A 15,892-nucleotide genomic window follows, 5' to 3' on the forward strand; every position below is an offset into this window, starting at 1 on the left:
ACCTGTGAGGATATAGAAGGAAGCCTTGAAAGTCTGAGACTGCTGACTCCTCTTCTCCCACTTGGAAGGCACTCTGAGTTCTGAAATAGACTAAGCCACCATTTTGAAGAACTAAAAGTCAGAAGGACATATTTGAAAAGCTGGACATTATGCAAAAAGACTGAGTTGTACAAGAAGCTTTTAAATCGGTTCTATAGGGAAGTGGAATTGTGAAGCAACTCTAAGGAAATGGTGTTTTCTTTCATAGTTAGAAAGGCTTGGGCAGCTTTCCTTTCTGTCATTCGATGTGTGGCTCCTCCACCTCCAGGGAGAGTGGTTTTGGGGAAGTGTTCCCGCTGTGACTCACATGACACCCTTTCCTGGGCAGACAGCTCAGGGGCTGTGGTAGGCAGTGCCAGACAACTCCAAGTCAATTGAAAGGGAATGGGTCTCCTGGGAGTTTGCTAACCTGATTGCAGGTTTCCTGGACACCGTGTCCCCTCCAAACCCAACACCTGCTGTGACAGAGCTGTTTGTGATGAGGTGAATAACAAACAGTTTTACCAAGGTTGGGTCACAGGGGAACAAAAAGCACACTTGCGCAGGTGCGGCCAGTCTCCCGGTTTCTCTTATAATTTTCTCTACCAAACAGAACTCTTGTCTAAAGCTTTGGCAAGATTTTTAGTCAAAGCCTTTAAAGTCACATTTATAAAAGAAATGTTGGGGCACCTGGGTGGCGCAGTCGGTTAAGCGTCCGACTTCAGCCAGGTCACGATCTCGCGGTCCGTGAGTTCGAGCCCCGCGTCAGGCTCTGGGCTGATGGCTCAGAGCCTGGAGCCTGTTTCCGATTCTGTGTCTCCCTCTCTCTCTGCCCCTCCCCCGTTCATGCTGTGTCTCTCTCTGTCCCAAAAATAAATAAAACGTTGAAAAAAAAAATTTATAAAAGAAATGTTTACTATCTCATGGCTGAAAAGTATGCTCAATTCTGCTGAGCTATAACCTGAAATTTGTGGTTTTTCTGAAAGGTGTATTTCATCTGTAACTGCTCAGAGTATCTTTCTATTAAGATCAGCTATAAAATAAAATATTCATATCAGAAAAATTAATGAGACTGGCTCTTGAAAGCCACTTTTCTGAAGATATTTCAGTAGATTTATCCTGTAGATGTATTCATAAGTGAATGTATGCCCCTGCAAGGGCACAGAGTCAGCAAAGCTTTCCTTGTGACCTGCACATCTCTCCATCCTGATATGACTGCCAGATTTGGGCTCTGAAATCGTTGTTTCCTTTTCTTTAAACCTGGTGCCTAAATATATTGTTTGGTGTGTTGGTCAGAGTTTTCTCATAAATCATTTACACTTCTATGTATTCCTCCGTATTTAAGTCCTCCTGATAAACTAAAACGTGAAAAAAGCTATTATGTGTGATTTTACAGGACCCAAGATGCCAAGTGAAGGTACCTAGGGAGGCCATCAGCTGCACTGCACTTGCCATTGTTTGACCAGGATTTTGGCCTTTAGGGAACATTCCATATAAAGATTAAAGCCAATGTAGTTGGAAAGCCTCGAGACTAAATATTGAGAACTATTTTATCACCTAGATTTCTAATTTTGGAATTGTAGCACTCACTCACTTATCAAAGTAGAATAGACAATAGGTTTTCTTTTTAAGATATTTTTTCTCTTGAAATTGGAGAGCAATGGATTTGAAAGTAGCTCCCCATCCTCATCCATCCATGGTAAGTATATATACATATATATTATATATAAAATACATATACAAGTACATATATACATATATATTATATGTCAACTATATCAACATAAGATAATATAGAAATATAAAATATATAATTATTAAATATGTAAGCATATTTAAAAGCCAGATTCACTCATAGTTTTGGTCCATATCTCTAATCTAAAGAAACCCATATTGGTACCTAACAGCTTATAGGCAATAAAATTGTATCGCACCCCTGAATGAGAGCGTCTTGTCCTCTTTGAAATTTGTACCACGTGCATTACCTATCAAATGTGTTAATCCGTAGATATTTTTTTCAAACTACACATCCCTCTACCACGTCCCAGGGAACACATTCCTAAGTGAGCCCGCCTCATTGTCTTGTTGCGCAGCCATCTCCACACTAGCTTTCCAGGTATAATGCCCACCATTTTAGAGATCCAGTCCCCTTTCATTCCAGGTCACAGGCTTCCCTTGTGTGTTGTGCAGATGTGGTACATGTAATTTCTTCTCTTTTGCATTGTTCGTTCCAGTCTACTTTCCTTTATGTTCCTGCCTTTACCCATTTTCAGCTGCAATTAATGTATACACTATTAAAGGGAGGAGAAAGCTTATTAATTGAAAAATTGATTATGTAACCTTGAGGGTTTTGTTTTCATTACCTCCAGTGTCCAGGAAGGGCGTTATCCTTTCTGACTTAATGGGATTTTTCCACTGGACTCCTGACAACATCTTGTGTTCAGGCTACAGTGCCGTTCTCTGCTAGCTTCCTTATTCATGCAAAAACGTGTTGAGCCATGGGCAAATTGAATTTACATTCATCCAAAGATGGGGTAAACGCCACTGCTAACCCTGAGAAACCTAAGGTAGAGAATTTTAGAAAAATTACAGGGGCGCCTGGGTGGCTGAGTCAGTTAAGTGTCCGACTTCAACTCAGGTCATGATGTCGGGCTCTGTGCTGACAGCTCAGAGCCTGGAGCCTGCTTTGAATTCTGTGTCTCCCTCTCTCTCTCTGCCCCTCCTCTCTCTTTCTCTCTCAAAAAGAAATAAACATTTAAAAAAAAACAAAAAAGAAAAATTACACAGAATAAGAAATACATACAATAAGAAATGCAAAGCACTTTGAAATAAGCTGGGCTGACATCTTCATTTAGCAGATATGAAAAGAGGCCCAGAGAGGTCCACTCACAGATAGTGGTAGGACCAGGCCAGACATCTAGTCTCCAGCATCCTATTTTGTCCTCCCAACCTCATCCCCAGCTACTCTCTTCTCCCAGCCCTATTCCATTTTAGTGAATTACAACGCAACACAAAAAAAGAAATAAGACCTATACAGGCCTGAATATTAAAAATTATCTGCTGATTACAAAACAATTAGAAATTTATATACTAAAAAAAAAGGATCTCATTATGCACTGGACACAATAAAAATTGTTTGAAGTTTATTCATTTTTGAGAGAGAGAGAGAGAGAGAGAGACAGAGTGTGAGCAGGGGAGGGCAGAGAGAGAGGGAGACACAGAATTCAAAGCAGGCTCCAGGCTCTGAGTTGTCAGCACAAAGCCCAACACAGGGCTTGAACTCAGGAACTGTGAGATCGTGACCTGAACCGAAGTCGGTTGCTTAACCAACTGAGACACCCAGCCAGGTGCCCCTGTCCTGGATGCAATTTAAATTTTAAAAGGCAACAAATTTTTCTCTATAGTAGAAATAACCTCTCTCTCGCTCATATATAGGTAATATATAGCATATAATTATATATAATAATATAAAACAACAGAAACTTTAAAATATGGAACACATTTATATAACCTATGTATATTATTTTGTTAATGTTTACTTATTTATTTTGAGAGAGAGAGAGAGCATGAGTGGGAGAGAGGTAGAGGGATGGGGAGAGAGAGAGAGAGAGAGAGAGACAATCCCAAGCAGGCTCTGCACTGACAGTGCCCAAGCTCATCAACCGTGAGATCACGACCAGAGCTAAAATCAAGAGTTGGATGCTTAACCGGCCGAGCTACCAGGCACCCCTTCCTATGTGTATTCTTAAGCAGTCTTGTGCACTTCAAGGAACAGATTCTTAGAAGTGGCATGTAAATGGTTTCTCCCAGAATGATAGTTAAGGGGGAGAAAAGAGTCAAAGAATGCAAAACAAGCATTAATAGTGTATAGGAGATCAATATATCATTAGAATGTAGAAGGCAAACAGAAAGGAGGTAACTGATTTTGGAGAAAAGAAAGGCAAAAACTAAGTGACCAGAGCACAGGCCCCCAACTGAGAGGGGCACCAGAAAGAGAAAACTGAAGGAAACAAATTATCAAAGAAATCTGATAAGAAACGATAAGAAACGTTTTCACAACTGAAGAACTTTAGTTACCAGACAGAAGAGCCAAACTGATTGCCCAGCAACATGAGAGAAAGGGTCCACAGTAAGGCCCAAAGCTGGGAAATTTTGGAATACTAAGAAGAAAGATAAATGTCCAAGTATTTCCAGAAAGGAAACTCCCAGTCACAAATTGACAGTCAGATGGGATCAAGATTTCCTACAGAAAATCTAGAAGTCAAATCTTCAAAATTATGAAATGATTTAATGGAGGATTGTTATATCTGAACTATTAGGCAAGAAAGCAGAACTCAAAAACATGTCTGGATGTGCAGAATACCATACCTTCTACATGTTTTTCTAAAATGGAAAACAAACTCGGTGTCTACGTGTATGTGCATAGATATGAATATAAGTAAGAATAATATATAGGAAGTTCTAGACTTTTACACATCAAACTCTTACTTTATTTTTAATGCTTATTTAAATGCTTCTTATCTTTTTAAAAGTTTCTTAAATGTTTATTTATTTTTGAGAGAGAGACAGAGCATGAGCGGGTTAGGGGCAGAGAGAGAGGGAGACACAGAATCCAAAGTAGGCTCCAGGCTCTGAGCCATCAGCACAGAGCCCAACACGATGCTCGAACTCACAAACCATGAGATCATGACCTGAGCCTAAGTTGGACACCTAACCCACTGAGCCACCCAGGCACCCCCACATCGAACTTTTAAACCGTGGTTAAGTTGAAGGAGGCGGCTGGGATTGGCGAGGTGGTCAAGGGATGCTTTGCAGCTGACTATATTGTGTGTTGACATGTGTTTCTAGAAATAATGTATTTGTATATGATCTGGGTGATCAAAAAATATTCCAAATTTTAATGTTAAAGACTTTATTACTGCTACAAGTTAGTTTCAAATGGGAGATTGTTCGAAATCGAGGCTTTTCTCTAACTGTTCATCTGGATCCACTTGTTTCAAGTGCCCTCTTTCTTTCTATTTCTGGTTTTAAAAAGTCCAATTTAGCCTAAAAGAAGCTGTTATGATTCGTTGATATCACTGCATTTCTGTTAATTAGCCCTTCAAACTTGATTGGTTTTTAGTAGAATTACAGTGATTCTGAAGCAATCCTAAAGTCACCTGTTCCTCAGCCATATAGAAACCCACATCTGTTGCTGTTGATCTAAGCTCTGAAAACATCAAAAAGCAAACTGTAGAGACCTGAGTTTCCAATAAAAACTCTGTATAACTTTCAAAATATGTTTAAATTCATCAGCAAATGGGAAAGAAATTACGGAATGCTCAAAGCACAAAGCCCAAGTGAAAGCAGGTACCCAGAGAGGCAGAGAGAGAAGTAACGCTGTTTTTCACCTTGAAAGTATCTGTCAAGTTGACATTGAACTTACTTTTTTTTTTCATGATGTGTGGGTAGTGGACAAACAGGAAATGTAGGCAAAGTGAGGAGTCTAATAAGAGCCCCAGTACATAAACTTGGGATTTCAGAGGACCACACAACATCACAGTATTCATGAATAAAAAATAAACTCATCATTTCAAAGAACTGCAAGAAAATCGTTGGTCTCAAAGCTTAGTGTTTTGAGGAGGAAAATTTCTCCCTTAGAATTCATGATCACAAGCTATCCCTCATGTGGGTTTAAACTTCAATTCACACCACCTAACACACTCAGGATTTCGTTTAAATATGTCTCATCCTAGAAATCTTTGGAGCTCCTGGTGTAATCAATCTATTTGTCTCTAAAGGAGCCCGTCCTCAAACCAGACCTTATGCCATTACTACAGTTAAATTTCCAAGAAATATCAGCTCAACAAAGCAATTACAATGAATACAAAGAAAGTCCATGAGTGAGAACCTGCAGAAACAAAAGACAGCAGAATGAGCACTATAAAACTTTATATTTTGGAATTATGAGAAACAGAATGTTAAACAAGTGCTTTTAGAATTGATAATATGCTTCAAAAGCAATTGACTAAAAAGGGGGATGAAGTACATTTGAAAACAAATTGACTTTTTATGAATGAAAACACAATTACATTTAAAATTCCAGATTCCGGCAATAGAGAGAGACTTAGGAGATTTTGAAAGAGACCTATAATATTACTCAATAGGAGTAATACTGAGGAGAGCGTCAGAGATGAAAGATATGGTAGAGAGATTAAGAGCCAGGATGGATAACATGAGAAGAAGAGGTGAGCGACAATGAGGACAGGAGAATATGAGAAGGGGTTGTATTTCAGAGTGGATGAAAGGTACAAATTCATAGATTCAGTAATCCCAAACAAGATACATTTTAAACAATTCCATATCTATATGCATCATATTGCAGTTTCAGAAGACCAAGGACAAAGCAAATATCTTAAAAACAGCTAAGGAGAAATTACTTTTAGAGAAATGACAATTAAATGCAAAATTGGCTTCTTAGCAGTAGCAATGGAAGCAAGAAGCCAGTGGGCTAGTATCTCCAATGTGCTGAAAGAGAAGTTCTGCCAGTCTAGAGTTTATCACTTAAAAGTGACAGCACTAAAGGCATTTTCAGTCCAACCCACATGACAGAAGATGAGGGGTAGGGGTGAGGGAGCAGGAAGGGTTGAGTGATTACTGTTAGCAGACCTTCATTAAAGGAAATCATAAACCTTTATGCTAGTCAGAGGAAGAATCAATCCAGATGGACAGTCTGAACAAAGACCAAAGAAAATTGTAAATAGGTAGATAATTCTACATGAACATTGATTATATAAAACGATAGTAATGTCTTATGGGATTAGATTAGAACTGACATATAAAACAATTCTATACCATTCAAGAAGAGGTCATTGGTATTAAAATATCCTACGTCCTTGTGTTGTTCAGCAAGAGGGTAAAGATATTGACATACACTTGCTTGATTGTGATAAATATTGAAATGTCTAGTATTACAAGAATATATAACTTCATATGTTTGAGAGAAAAAAAAAATATGAGGTTGGAAAAAGTAATCCAAAAGAAAGCAAGAAAAAAAGTACAAGTAAACTTGAAGAGGTAGAAACTTCCAGTTATAAAATAAATAAGTCCCAGGGATGAAAAGTACAGCATAGAGAATATAGTCAATAAGATTGTAAAAAAAAAATACAACATAAGATTTTAAAAAATGAATCCATTAGTATCAACTATTGATACTAATGTCAACATATGTCGGAGGGCTGGCCTCCCAGTTGTCAGGAGCAGTGGCCTAAAATGGTCAGAGTAAAATCAAGACCTGAGCAATTTGGAGGCCAATTTACCAAAGAGGTAGGAGTGGGATTCTGGGCATTTCTCTTAACTATAGAGTTATAGCGATGCCTACAGGCAGCGTGCAGATTGAAGGGTGAGATCAGTGGTAAGAAGAGTATTAGGATGCAAATCCAATTATTGTAGCAAAGTCAGAGTCTCCACCAGAAAGCAAATAAAAGGCAGCTACACATGAGCTGGATAAATTTCCTAAACAACAGTCCTGCATCTCCCTGAACACTTCTCAGAAATGGCATTGAAATCCCCTATTGGGAAAACACTTCTGAATTCCAAGACTAATTAAAAGAATGATAGTTCTACCTTTGATCTGTTGTGATAAAATTAGTATGTGAACTGGGGAGAACAGAGATGATATTATTTTCTAATACAACATTATATTAGCTTCCTAATCAATTAATATATACTTTATCTAGTTTTATATCATATTGAAATATTAATATTTGATTTGACATGCCTGTGGCCAGTTTCAAACAAGGCCATTTTAAACCAGTTATGTCTTGGTGTTAGGGGCAAAGGCCCTAACTGCATCTTTGCTTCTATGGGATGCTCTGATTCAGTTCTTATCCTTTGGGTTCATACCTTGTTTCAACAGAGAACAGGCTCAAGCCAGGAAGGCTTTTTACACAGGGATGCATTTGGTCTCTACCACCTCTTAGATAGTTCAGAAGGCCCTTGAAGATTTTACACATTCAAAATATCCTGGAATACTTCCGACCAAGTCATAAGGTCATCACCATTATCTGCTAGTGACATTTTGTTCACTTGACATTTTGCCTCAGTGTTCATTCCTGGTTCTTAACGGCTTTGTCAGCACCTCACTGAGTTGGCAATGACACCCACCACACTCCTTATCACCCAGCCTTGGAGAATCAGTTTAGCATCGTATCCCTTTGTTTGTTGCACCTGATGCATCCTGCATTCAGACTGTTCATGCTGCATGTACAGTAATCAAACTGCATTTTTTAACTCAAAGGCTCAATACTTTTATTTAGTATTAAACCACAGATTGTTGGACCTGTAAGTAGGTCACACCTTGTATGGAATGACCCAGCTCTGTCCTTTGCCATCTGGCTACATGAATCAATGTCAGATGGATGCAAATATATCTCTGAGAGGAGACCCTGGAAAACAGCGCTGATATACCAGCCACCAACCCCAGGACAGTTACCTGTCCCAGAAAAATGTCTTCAAGGTAAATCCAAAGGCATCACAGCACAAGTTTAAATATGATTTCACTGTCTATTATTTTCATTGGATGCTAGAGTCTGAATAGATTCTGTCTTTGCTTCATTTATTTTACTTTTATTATATGCCCAGAAATTCAGAGGGATTCAGGGACAGCATGAAGTGGATATGGAAGAGCATGCGATAAAAACTATATGTAGCCTCAAGGGCAAAGAAATAATCATACTGAGACAATGAGGTTTGTCTGGCTATTTGTCCAATAACCAACTGGCTGCTTGATTATCACAAAGCCACTGGAATTAATGTGTCTTCAGGGTTTTGGACTTCAGAGCTTTAAAGGTACGATAAGGATTGGGATTAATTATTATAATTATAAATATTATTTATTTAGAGGTAGCTTTGTTTGCACAGCTAACGCAGCTGACAATAGTGCACGCAGAATAGAAAGATAAAAATCAATAGAGAATAAATGGGGAAAATGAGATGTGGGGGAAATAAAAACAGAAATGTAACATGGAGGCAGGAAGGAGTAAATTAGTAAACCACACACAACACACACCCCATAATAGCATGTATATTAGTTGGTGTTGAGCCACGGAGTCTGTAAGTCAAAACCAGCTGTAGAGAGGAAATATCCCTGGAGTAGCTTGGGCTTGCATAGAAGGTTGGCATCTTATACTTCCCGTCCCCAGATGCTTCCATATATTTATACTATCCCCATATCCTTGTTGTTGTACATTTCTCCATTCAAACATTTCTTAAATTCATTTAATGTGTCTGTACCATACCAGGTTCTGGGGAAAGCATTGTTTATAAAAGTAGACACAGTCCCTGCTCTAGCAGAAGTAATGGAGAAGTGAGAGAGGTAGGCAGAAAACAAATGATCACATAAAGGAATGTGTAGCTACAAACTGACATACCTTCTCTGAAGGAAAGGATGATGTTTCCAGGAAAATTTATTACAGAAAAATCTAGACTAGTCTGGATGGGGTAGGTATCAAAGGGTAAAAGATCAGGTAGGACTTCTTACAGCAAGTAATATTTGAATTGGGTGCTGAAGTTGAGTAGGAACTAAGTAAGTAAATGATGTGGGGTCCAGTGGAGTGAGGAAGAGTATATAGATGGAGGGAAATCTTTGTAGAGAGAAAAAATAGTACATGCAAAGGATGTGTGGTAGGAGGGGCCATTATGTGTTCAAGGGACTGAAAGGCCATGGTAGAGAGTGCACACAAAGCAAAGAAGAAAATATAAAATGGGGAAAGAAAGGTGGACAGAAGTGAAACCCACACATTAGCAATTTTGGTTTTTATCCTAACAAGTCTTAAGCCTGGGTGGAGGTAGTGATATGACCAGATTTAAGTTTTGAAAAAATCCTATTGATTGAAGAGAACAAATTAAAGGATAGAAAGGGCAAGCAGGATGTAAAAGATTAGGGCTATTCTATTAGTGCAGTCAAGAGACATTAGCCGTGTGGACTTGGTTTGTAACAACGGAGAAAAAGAGAGGTAGAAGGATGTAAGAAGTAGGATTTGGTGCTAGGTCAGTGGTAGGTGGAGGGAAAGAGTCACAGAATTACCTGGATTTGAAGTTTGTGCAACTGGGTGGTTATTGTCACCCATCACTGGCCCAGGGAATTTCAGAAGACAGCCAAACTGTAAAAGATGGAAGGAGCCAAGAGGGCAGAATTGGACATGGCATGACTCAAATGCCTTAGAGGCATCTAAGAGAGAAGTCATGCAGATGGTGAGGTATACCCATTTAGAATGAAGAGACAAGTTCATTGGAAAGTAAAGATTTGTGAATCAGATGTAAATACAGGTATAGGTATAAAGGTGGAAGGGAGACATGAGCATGAATGAGGTTCCCAAGGAACAGATTATAGCAAGAGAAAGAAAAGGCCTCAGATGGAGCCTTGGAGCACTTTCAAGGAGCATCTTGGCCTGAGGTTATTCTGAACACAGCATTAGAATTGTAGGGGCAAGAATTTTTTTTTTTTTCACCATGAACTTCTACCTCTTCCCTATTATTTTGCTTTGTTTTGTTTTACCAAGGATAGACAACCATCCCCATTTCTTGCTTTAGAATTTCCTTAGGTAACTCTAGATTACCTCTGCCAGTAATGATAGAAGTTTCACCATAAATGGTCTTAATCAAGATGAAGAATACTTTTTAATTGGGTTAGATTTTAATGAACAGGACTTTATATGTGTGCTAAATGATGCTTGTTACCAAAACCGTTTAAGCGTTAGTGATTTTATGCGTTTGTCTTTTACTAGTCAATTACTTTGGCCTTGACCTGTGGGATTAGCATGAGGTACTGGCCATAGATGGTCTGAGATTTTATTTGAGATGGCTTGGGGTTCACGCACAGTCATTTACTTAGAAATGACCACCTCATTTATTTTAGAACATGACATCCTTGGGTCAGTCTTGCAAGCTCATTATTGTAAGCTATGTTTAACAGAAGTATAGGATTTTGAAACGAATAATCGAGGAAACTAGTAGAAAAGTTTAAGTTCATATTATACAGTAGTTTTCATTGTCTAATAATGGGTTTTCCTAGTAGATATTGAATAAGAGGATACTATCCTTATTGATAGGCATAGTTTTCCTTCCACAATTTTTTTAAAAATTTGTTTTAATGTTTATTTATTCCTGAGAGAGAGAGAGAGAGAGAGAGCATGAATGGGGGAGGAGCAGAGTGAGAGAAGGACACAGAATCTGAAGCAGGCTCCAGGCTTTGAGCTGTCAACACAGAGCCCGATGCAGGGCTCAAACTCAGGAGCCATGAGATCATGACCTGAGCCAAAGTCGGATGCTTAACAAACTGAGCCACCCCGGCGCCCCATCTTTCCACAATTTTTGTTTTGCTGAATTTGGTAGTGATGACATTTCAGTGAAGAGCTGCATTTCATGCATGTGTGTGCATGTATTTGCACATGCTGTGTGTGTTTGCCCATATTTCTTATGCAATTAAAACCAAGACATCAACTATGATTTTTTCAGAAGGAGCAGTAACTGTATAACTTAAGCAGCAAGTAGAAGAATCTATTTGTTTCTTTATATTTTTTCAACGTAGGCAAAAGGCAAGAACGTGTTTTTCAAATTAATATGAAAGATAATTATGGAGCTGCACTGTCTAACACGGTAGCCACTAGCCACAAGTGGCAATTAGAATTTAAAATAATTAAATAATCTTAAAAATTAAGTGTGTCACAGCAGCCACATTTCAATAGTGCTGTGTAGCTGGTGTCTACAGTGTTGAACAGTGCCAGTATGTAACTTTTGCACCGTCCCAGAAAGTTCAATTGAAAGGTCTCTGACTAAAGTAGGAATCAAATCCAGGCTACTGCCAGTTTTGCGTAGCCTGATGAACTAAGAATGACTTTTACATTTTAAAGTGATTGAAAAACATGGTGCGCCTGAGTGGCTGAGTCAGTTAAGTGTCTGACTCCAGGTCAGGTCATGATCTCATGGTTCATGAGTTCAAGCCCTGCATTGGGCTCTGTGCTGACAGCTCAGAGCCTGGAATCTGCTTTGGATCTGTGTCACCCTCTCTCTCTGCCCCTCCCCCGCTCACGCTCTGTCTCCCTCTGTCTCTCAAACATAAATAAATGTTAAAAAAAAATTTAATGATTGAAAAACAAAGGAAGAATGATATTTTAGAATGTGAGAAAATCATCCAAAATTCCAAATTTAGGGTTTCTAAATAAAGTTTTATTCAACACAGCCATGCCCATTCCTTTTTGTATTGTCTGTGACTGTTGTCTCACTGCAGCTGCCAGAATGAGTAGCTGTAACAGACCCGATAGTCTGCAAAGTCTAAAATGTTTACTCTCCGACTCTTTACAGAAAAGTTTGCTAATGCTTGAGCTAAAGGAGGGAACGTAGCAGTGTCACAAATCACTTTGAAAGAGACCATTCTGTGTGGTTTTGGAAAAGGAAATCAGAGGAAGGAATAGTGTCCTCAGAGCTCATGCCCTGATTTGCTTGCTGGAGGATATGCTACATGTTAGGATTTGATGGTGGACTGGGGTAAGGGCTCCAGAAATGCTGCAGGTAGCTTTTAACATGAATCCAAAGGGCTTCATCAAAACCTCCGCTTTCTCAGAGTCTTTCTGTAATTTTTTAAAGATACTGTCGAAAGTTCATTTCTGTCTAGAACCTGCTATCCTCCCCATTGTCAAAACACAAATTAAGTTCTCTCAAAGGCTTGACAGCATGAAACAAGGAAATTCACTTACCCTCCTGACGGCATTGCCAATTATCTTCTTAACCTTCTCTTAGGCGGAATGGCTGAAACAATGAAAAATTATTTTGAGTGGGACCTGAGCCAAGCCAGCATCAATCTGCTCTCATTATTATCATGTCTCCCCATCTCTTGAGAATGGGCTCACTATTAAGAATATGCCACCTCTTATTGGGCCAGGATTAAATACATGCAAGATCTTCGTGGAGCCGTTCCCTGTCAGAAATGCCACAAGGCTATTGAGAATTTCTGCAGGAACAGGATTGCATCTTTTGTACCTGTGTATTGACTGGTGCTGTGACAAAGTACCTTAGGAAGCTCAGCCAACACCCATTGGATAATGTTGTTGTACAAGATTGTATCTGGGGGAAAAAAAACCCTCAGGAAATGCATTGCTTGTTTAAATCTCTTAAGTCCTCAGCATTAGCCTTAAGCCTAAGTGACTTCAAAGGAGTAAATCATCAGGAAAATCTGTGACCCAAGGGAATGTCGGCCAACAAAATGCTGTCCAGGTTTTCTTGGGCATGACTAAATTCAGGCACAAATGCAAATCCCCACCTCAGGAGTGTGCACCCTTGACCTCCCAGCGGCAGTTCCAATCACTGGCTGCTAGGGGGTTTTTCAGGTTAATACCATGATATGATAGAACGAACATAAGCTCATATATTTCCAGTCTGTAAGATTTCTGAGCCTGGTTCCTATCCACCTACTTTGGTTTGTACTCTTTCTTTATATCCTGGGGCAAATAGATATTTTTGGAATGTTCTGTAGGCAGATTTGAGGACATCTGATCAACATAGAATTCCATGTTGATGCATGCTTGGAAGGAGTCATTGGACCAGTAATTCCATAGTAAAGGGAGCTAAAATTCAGCCTTTTTGACATTTAGTTTTCTTGCTGACATGCATCTGATTTATTTAATTTAATTTAATATTAATGAATGGAAAGGGTAGAGCAAACTGGGAACATATAAACCATTTGGTTTTTAAACCAAACCAAAAAAAAAAAAAAAGATTCTTGGAATAAAATTTTGCATTACTGAATGGGATTTGAAATTATGATGGAGATCCCTGAAGCATATAGCAGCAGTTTGGGGAGCAAAAGGTATTTTTTCACCACATAGAGGATCCAATGCCAGATAGACGGTCTTGTCAGAAAATATCATGAAGCCCATCTGTCTTTGATAATTGCTTCAATTTGTCTACATATATAATCCAAAGTCTCTTTTTAAATGTTTATACTGTCAGTGGTCTTTGATTTGTAACCACTGGACCAAGAAATGGTATTAGCTCCATCATGCATCATTTCTAGAGGATGTAAGGAAGGGGACCATTGGAGAAAATGAAGGAAGTCTTATCAGAGAAAGAGATGGGTAAAAAGAAAAAGAAAAAAAAAACAGAAAGAGAGAAAAGAAAGGGATGAAGGAAGGAAGGAAGGAAGAGAGATGAGGCTGAGAAAGAAAATAGGGCCAGAACTGGCAGACCCTTCCAAGAGGCAATAAGGGCTTAGAGCTTTATTTGTAGGACAATAGCAGTCATTCTCAATGCATAGTCCAATTTCTGTTTTAGTAGAATTACTCTGTGATGTGGGGACTGAGTTGGAAAGGGGAATGAGGAAAACAGAAGACTACTCCATAAAATAGTGATATTCTGCATTTATGTCCTTGAGAAGAAAGCACAGGTAAGGATCACCCAATGCATGTTTGATAGATAAAAATATTCCCTATCAATTGGTTCAGGATGATAGAGGAAACAGGACCACTAACCCATCACATGCATTTTTTTAAATTATGTATCAGATCAAGTACCCTGTCTAAATGCAACTAACTTTATAGTTGTTTTTTTAAAGAAATATTTGAACCTCATGAGAAACTCTTGAATGTGTGTCTGCATGTATTAATTGTAATCAAATCTACTTAAAGACTGACATATAGGCAGAGCATATATTGTAGCCCAGATTTCACAGGGATAACCCCAGACACAGCCTTTAGAAGCAATGCTGTTTTCCATAGGTAGAACCCTCCACTACATTCAGAGCATATAATATATACTCATGTTCAGAGAAACCTGGAAGGGGAGATGAAAGTAACCCTGCTTTTTCTCTGGCCCACACAACTATCTGCCCCATGATGGACAGTCATATCATATTTCATTAGAATGTTGACCACAGGTTCAATGGTGACCTTTCTGTCTCTCGATATTCATTTAAAATTTCCGTGCTTTTGTTTCTAGCTGGATGATTTGCCCTTGGCCTCCAGTGCCTTAGGATCATCACTATGATGTTCTCATCATTATAAAAGAGTGGGGTCATATTAATGCCCTCAGGACTTACCTTAGACATTGGGATGTTGAATAAATCCCACTAGTTCCTCTTATCATAATATGCCTCTTCTTCTTGAAAGCAAAGCCCCAAAACAAAAAAGTTGAAATGGCAATTTATTTTTTGATAAATGAATTTTTTGAAACAAATTTCACAAATTTATTTCTATTATTATTCCTTATTCTTATTCCCTATTCTTCCAGTTAAAATTTAATTTTCAAAGTCAGGTTCAGACTTATGAATTCACCTAGTAGATATTGTTTGTCCTTTGCATATGACCTTTTAATCGACATTTTATTGACCTAAGGATGTAAGGACAGAAATGTAATTGGTTCCATTTCTAACAGCAAAAAAGAAACTATTACTGGCTGTAATAAAATTTTGTGGCCTTAAATTTTAAATAGAACAGTTGTTTATACTTACTCAGGGAAATGGAGAGTTATATACGAAATTTAAATAAATCATGGAACACTTGGTCCTGAAAAGTGCCCATTATGATACTTTAAACAAATTAAATTTAATTTAGAAGTTTCAGGTCTCCTGAGTCTCAGGGAAGGTGAAAATGCAGTCGTAAGATATAGAGACTGGCACGAGGAAAAATAGCCAGAAATTATGAACTTGGATTTCATTGCACGTCCTTGTGCTGCATCATTGCTTAAAAGATGATCTTGATGACCACTGACATCTTATAAGCTTGAGTGCAAAGTGAGATGGATTCCTTTTCCATGGATTCAAGCTCATGATAGTTCCTGAGCCAGATTATAAAAATCCCTATCATAAGATTGTGAGAAATGAGAGGAAAGTATCAGGATTGAA

The 15,892-nt window shown here is 38.6% G+C and overlaps 1 protein-coding gene and 1 long non-coding RNA gene across 7 annotated transcripts in view; one reads left to right on the forward strand and one right to left on the reverse strand.

Moving 5' to 3' along the window:
• Positions 1 to 13,124, reverse strand: part of LOC123580492 — a 35,545-nt gene extending 22,421 nt beyond the window's left edge. For 3 of the 4 annotated variants that reach the window (XR_006703321.1, XR_006703320.1, XR_006703323.1), the window contains exons 1-2: positions 12,753 to 12,841; positions 10,085 to 10,160 (exon numbers count right to left, since the gene is read on the reverse strand). This is a non-coding gene — a long non-coding RNA (uncharacterized LOC123580492). Of the gene's footprint in view, positions 1 to 10,084; positions 10,161 to 12,752; positions 12,842 to 13,035 lie in introns of those variants that run through there. The other variant, XR_006703322.1, reaches the window with a different exon arrangement.
• The window catches only part of PLCB1 (phospholipase C beta 1), a 699,274-nt gene that overhangs the window by 635,887 nt on the left and 47,495 nt on the right, over positions 1 to 15,892 (forward strand). The gene's annotated exons all lie outside the window — the stretch shown is intronic.

Source organism: Leopardus geoffroyi, chromosome A3 (assembly GCF_018350155.1).
Source record: "Leopardus geoffroyi isolate Oge1 chromosome A3, O.geoffroyi_Oge1_pat1.0, whole genome shotgun sequence".
Classification (NCBI taxonomy): domain Eukaryota; kingdom Metazoa; phylum Chordata; class Mammalia; order Carnivora; family Felidae; genus Leopardus; species Leopardus geoffroyi.